Here is a 6,592-nt window from a genome sequence, read left to right on the forward strand (position 1 = left end):
CAGATCCCATTCCCGGGGCTGTGCTGGGTCCTGTGCCCTGGGCTGTGACAGTGCCTATCTGGGCTGACACTGCCTCGAGCTGGCCCGGGCTGACCCTCCCCAGGGCCAAATGCTGCAGGTTTGGCTCTGGATGCAGTGCTGGGGATGCTGGGAGTGAGCCCCGACTCCAGTGCCGTGACAGGGACTCGTTTATCTGGCTGTCGGACCCAGGTGAATGGTGCTCAGGCTGCCTCGTGCAGCCTCCTATTCCTGTGGGAGGACCTCATCCTCATCCTCCCTGTCCCCCCCTCTCCTCCCCTTCCCAGGACACTTTCCCGGGCTGCCCTGGAGGTACTGGGGCCCCCTGGAAGCCCATCTGTGGCAGGGACAGCACATGGCCATGACTCCCCAAACCTCCAATACCCATTCCCTGGTGGATCCAGGACCCTGTCCAGGGGGACCCTGGGAGCCCTGTGGCACTGGGGGCTGTGCTGTGGTTCCCATGGGGAAGCCCCCAGAGCCAGGACTGATCCACAGGCTGCTCAGAGTCTTCCCCCCCACTTTAATGCCCAATTATTTGCTCCTTGGGAGATTATCCCAAGCCTTCATCCCAGAGTGATTAATCGTCCTCTTTCACTCCCTTAAGTAGATTTGTCCAGCTAATGGACCTCTCCTGTGAATTATCCCAACAAGCCCATTTTTAGCACCAAACTGGGACTTTGTCAGGGTGTCTGAGCTGGGGGTGGCCTGTGTCTCCCCCCTCCCCAAGCCCTTGGGGGTCCAGCACAGAGACAGCTCCTGGTAAAAGATTTTCCTCTTAATCCCTTCCTAATCCCTTCCTGAGCCCTCCTGATGTGCTTAGAGCTGCTGGATTTGGGGCTGTTTGGGGAAGTAGCTCCCAGCACTGGTGAGGGGAATGATTCGTGTCCCCTTGGGCCACACTGAGGGTGGGGACCCTCATTTCCCACCTGTCCCAAGGCTCCTGGGTTTTACTTCCTGCCAAAAGTTCACAGAAACCTCAGTGTCAGAGCCAAGGGACCAACCCCTTCCAGGGGTAGGAGTGGAGTGGTTTCTTTTTTTTCTTCTTCTCTCCAGAGCAGGAGCCCCCAGGTCTGGGGCTGTGGGGACAGGAGGACCCCCTGGCACAGGGCAAGCCAGCCTGGCATGATCCGTGGCTCCAGAGATCTTCTCCCTGGCACAGGAGAGCCAGCCTGACATGATCCATGGCCCTGGGAGCTGGTGGCTGTTCCATGGCCCTGGCTGTGTCCCTCAGCCAACCCTGACTCCCCAGCAAAGTGGAACAAACGCCGCTCACGCCACCAATTCCGTTAATTGAGGGTTCACTTCATCAGCCTCATCCCCATCCAGCTCTCTCAAGGTCGGTGCTTGTCAGATAAAGTTTGGAATGCATTCTCCTGTTGGACAGCTCAGTTATTCCAATTGCACTTGTTCCAGTTGCTGGAGGGACTCCTTGTCCTCTCCCTGCACATGCCACTCTCAGACTGACCTTGGCACCTCCATTTCCAGTGGAAAGTTTCCAAATGCAGAAGCCTTTGTGGATCTGAGGGGCTCATGATTCCAGGGTGGGGCTGCCAATTCCAGCTTTCTCAAGGGTGGGAAGGGACCTTAAATCCCATCCAGTCCCACCCCCTGCCATGGGCAGGGACACCTTCCACCAGCCCAGGTTGCTCCAAGTCCCGTCCAACCTGGCCTTGGACACTTCCAGGGATCCAGGGGCAGCCACAGCTTCTCTGGGCAACCTGGGCCAGGGCCTCCCCACCCTCAGAGCCAGGAATTTCTTTCCCATCTCTCCCTGCCCTCTGGCACTGGGAAGCCATTCCCTGTATCCTGTCCCTCCATCCCTTGTCCCCAGTCCCTCTCCAGCTCTCCTGGAGCCCCTTTAGGCCCTGCAAGGAGCTCTGAGGTGTCCCTGGAGCCTTCTCTGCTCCAGGTGAACCCCCCCAGCTCTCCCAGCCTGGCTCCAGAGCAGAGGGGCTCCAGCCCTGGGAGCAGCTCTGTGGCCTCCTCTGGACTCCCTCCAGCAGCTCCATGTCCTTCCTGTGCTGGGGAAAACCCAAAAGATCCAGGGACTTACCCCTCTGCTCTTTCCAGGCTCCATTTGCCCCAAGGGCCCCCTTTGGCCAGGACCACCCCTTGGCCCCATGAGCTCTGTGTGGTGCCCCCTGCTCTGGAATTGTTTGAGGAAGGCTCTGGGGCTGGTTTGGATCCCCTGAGGCAGTTGCTTGTCAAAGCTTTCAGCCTGCCTGGCATCTGCCCACGGAGTTGTCACGGATTTCCCTCTTCTGCAGGCACCTGCAGTATTTTGTTCCTCCCTCCTGGTTTGGCTGTGGGGATTCCCCTCTGCCCTGCTTTGGCCATCCAAGTAGGAGTCTGCCTTGGCCACCACCTTCCCACTCCACATCCTGGTACTTTTCTGTCCTGTCAGTGAGGATTCCTCCTCCTGGGACGGAGAATCCAAATCCCCACGGGCACTGCTGGATTGGCTCTTTCCTCCAGCAGCTCCAGGAAAAATTAGGTGTTAGGAAAAATTTCTTCACTGAAAGGGTGGTGAGGCCTTGGCAGGGGCTGCCCAGGGAGGTTTGGAGTGCCCAGCCCTGGAGGTGTCCCAGGAAGGACTGGCCGTGGCACTCAGTGCTCTGGGCTGGGGGACAAGGTGGGGATGGGGCACAGGGTGGACTTGATGATCCCTAAATGACTCTGGGATTTCTGGTGTCCAAGTCCAGGTTGTGTCTCCAGTTCTGAGCTCCTGAGTTTCTGCTCCTGGAGCCACCCAGCACCCCCAGCCTTGTCCCTGCCTGTGCCCCCACCCCCTGGCTGGGCAGCTGCTGCTGTGAGCTGTCCCCGACATCCCCAGGCCGGAGCACCAGCCTGCGCGATTCATTATTTCTTGAGGAATTTAATTTACAGACTCAATTCAATCCCTGGTCTGCAGCTGTGGGGACGCGCTGCCGGCTCGGCTCCTGCTCGCCCTGCGGGTTTCTCGGTATCGGTGTCCTCGTGGCCGGGGCTCCTTTGTTGGGTTCCTGGGAGACCTTCCTTGTGCTCTCCCCGAAGGCCCCTGGGCCGCGCTGCTGACGCCCACGGCGTGTCCCTCCCTCCTGCGCCTCCGGGAATGCTCCATCCCGTGTCTGAGGGTCTCTCAAGGACACCCTGTCCCACGCTCCCAAACCTGTGGTTACCCCAGTGCTGGTGTCACCCCACGCTCGGGTGGGAAGCTCATCTCTGTCCTCTGTGGCTTGTCCAGAGTCGCCCTTTGGGATCTGAACAATTCAATAATCTGCAAAGCTGGAAGTCCCATAACTCACACAGTGCTTGAAATTTGGGCTTGAGGGGGCTTGGAGCAACCTGGCCCAGTGGAGGGTGTCCCTGCCCATGGCAGGGGGCGTGGAGTGAGCTGAGCCTTAAGGTCCCTTCCAACCCAAACCATTCCATGGTTCTGTGATCTGATGATCAGAACACTTCAGGTGCCATCGTGGAAATTGTTAAATGCTTCCTGAGGCAGACAGGGGACAATATCCATCATCTGGGGACGATATCTGTCATTTTGGGACAGGATCCATCATTTCCTGGGGACAATATCTGTGAGCTCCTGGGGACAACATCCATCATCTCTCTGGGATTGCTGAAGACTTTGCAGGGTCAGGTCCTCGAGGAGTTTTTCCATTAGCCCACAGTGTCCCGCTCCATCCAACAGGGACTCGGCCCTTCAGGATGTGGCAAGGCCTGCTGAGGTCCCTGTGAGCTCTTCATTCATTATCAGACCATGGCATAGAGCACGTTGGCTCCAGCCAAGGCTCTTTCCAACCCCATTCTCCAATGGATGGACCCTGAGGGCAGCACCTGAACCTGCCCCCAGCCTGTGTGTGCACAGGGACCCCGGTCCCAATTTCACCTCCAGGCTCTTAACTGCCAGCCTGTGACAGTGACAATGTGCTGGGTCCCTGCTAGAGCTGCTTCCCAGCAGGAAATTCCAGCCCCCTGGCCTGGGCTGTCGCTTTTCAGCCCCATCTCATACCACAGCATTGCCCGTGGTCAGTCAGAGTCTCTCTCACACCCTTTTTTCCCCAGAATTTGGCCAGGCTGTTTGTCCTGCTCCCTCTCCAGCCCAGTGGGGACAGTTCAGCTGCAGCTCTGGGAGCTCAGGGATCGATGGTACTGCAGGATCCTTATGGGATGAGACATGGAGCGATGGATGTTCTGGCACAACCTGTGAGAGAAACAAGCTTTTGGGTCCTGTGCAGGGCAGGGGGCTGCTGCCAGGGCTGCCACAGCCCTCTGCCTCTCCCCAGAGCAGGGCAGGCCGAAGGACCCTCCCAGAATGGAGATGTGCTTGGAAAATTCCCTGGGCCCGAGAGCAGTACAGGGAGAACCAGCATGGTCCCTACACGGGGACCTGTGGGTGCCACCAGGCTTTTCAAGGTGTGCCAGCCCCTGCCCAGGTACCCAGCAGAGGTTTGATGTCCCTCAGGGCAGCCCCAGGGTCTGACTGCTCCCTGCCGGGGGTCTCTGTCCCCGTCTGTGCCACACTCCTGTGACACCCCAGCCTCCCGAGGGGCTTCTCCTCGTGCTGGGGCAGAGCAGCCCCATCCCCACGTGCACCCCTCCCTATGCTCTGGGACTCCCAGGGCACCTGGTCCAGCCCCAGGAGCCCCGTTCCACCTGTCCCACCTGGAGGGTCCCGGTGCCAGGCAGGAGCTCCCACCTGCAGCTGGGGCAGCCTGGAGCTGGCAGCTGGAGAGGTTTCCATGGTGGAATTGCTGTTTATCCAAGCTCTAGGAAGCTGCTGCCCATCCCCTGACCCAGGCAGGCTGGGAGGGCTGTCACCACAGCCTGAGTCAGGCACGTAATTACCTGTCATTCTATGTAATTCTATGTGATTTTTTGCCATTTTTGGTGCGTGGTGACAACATTTGCTGGGGTGGATTCAGCCCCTGCTGAGTCGGCGTTTCCCCAGCGTCTGTGCTCCGGGGCCTTCCCGTGGGAATTCCTCACCTTGCTGTGGCTCTGCCTGCAGACCTTCCCATTCCCCTCACCCTGCTGTCACCACACATGCACACCTCCATGTGTGGATGTGGCACGTGGGGACACTTGGGGACAAGGACTTGGTGGCCTTGGCAGTGCTGGGGAATGGTTGGACTCGATGGCCTCAGAGGGTACTTGGCAAGGTGCTGATGGGTCAAAGGTTGGACTCAATGACCTTGGAGGTCTTTTCCAAGCTCAGTGATTCCAGGGTGTCCCATGTGGCAGAGCAGCAGGTCCTGCAGCTGCTGCCCAGGGGAAGCTCTGCCCACCCCACACATCTATTTTGGAGGTCCTCTTACTTGAGCTGCCCTGCAACTCAGGATGGAGAGGGCAGTTAATGGAAATAATTAAGTAGCTAGATAATTAACTGCCTGCTGCTTCTGCCCAAGGCTGTTAGTTATCTAGTTTTTTAATTACTTAGCTATTTAGTTGTTGAGTTGTTTAGTTATTTAATTATTTAGCTATTCAGCAAATTAATTATTTAATTTCTCAATTACTTATTTAATTATTTAGTTATTCTGCAAATTCATTATTTAATTACTTAGTTATTTAATTATTTAGTTATTCAGTAAAGTCATTATTTAACCTGCGTGAGCCCGGCAGTCCGTGTGTCACCGTTTCCATCCGAATTTCGGGTTTATCCCGCAGATGTTCCGTTCTGGAAATCCCTCTGGGGAAGGGGAGCTCTGTGGACATCTCTGGCATCTCCCTCGCTGCCCCCCCTGGAAACTCTGAGGCAGCAATGGGAAATTCCTGCAGGTTTGTGGAGCCCCGGGGGGAGTTTCAGCTTCAGCCAACTCTCTGTCCCACCTGCCCTCCTCGTCCCTCTGCGCTGGGAACCCCGTGGGGCCGCAGCCACATTCCCCTCCCGGGTGCTGGGAGGTGAGGGGACGTGTGGGGTGCTCCGGGGGAACATCCCAGCCGTGCTTGCCCAGGTGGGAGGAGCAGAGCAGCAGTGCAGGACTCGGGTTGCCCTCGGGTGGGCAAACAGGCACCGGCCCCACGCTGTGCCAGGGGAGGCTCAGGTTGGAGATGGAGAACATTGGTGGAATCCCTGCCCCTGGAGGGATTCAGAGCCCTGGGGACGTGGCACTCGGGGACGTGGGGCAGTGGTGGCCTCGGCAGTGCTGGGGGAACAGGGACTCCACAGTCTCAGATGTTCCTCCAACCTCAACAATTCCATGATTCCATCCTCTGCAGAGGGTCCCCAGAGCACACCTGGCCTGGCCTTGATGCAGAAGGGGGGGATGACACCCTCAGGTTGGCCGTGCCCTACACACCTGGTGCAGGTGATGCTCTGTCCGGGGAAGGTGCTCTGAGAGCAGAAACAGCAGCTCTTGAGCATCCGTGCTGCTGCTCCACATCCTGCTCTCTGGACCTCAGGACGGGTGGTGTTCACCACAGAGCTATCATGGGCTGTTACACTGTGTTCCACAGCCCCGGGCTCTTCTTTCTGGGAGAAAACACTTACAGGTTAAATATATCCCGAGGTTCTGTGGGTGAGGAGACAAACACAAACCCACATTGTGGAGAAGATACGAGGGGGGATGTCCCAGTTCTGCTCCCTGGG

Source organism: Pipra filicauda, unplaced genomic scaffold (assembly GCF_003945595.2).
Source record: "Pipra filicauda isolate LSUMZ 115617 unplaced genomic scaffold, ASM394559v2 scaffold537_size357629_pilon, whole genome shotgun sequence".
NCBI classification, from domain to species: Eukaryota; Metazoa; Chordata; class Aves; order Passeriformes; family Pipridae; genus Pipra; species Pipra filicauda.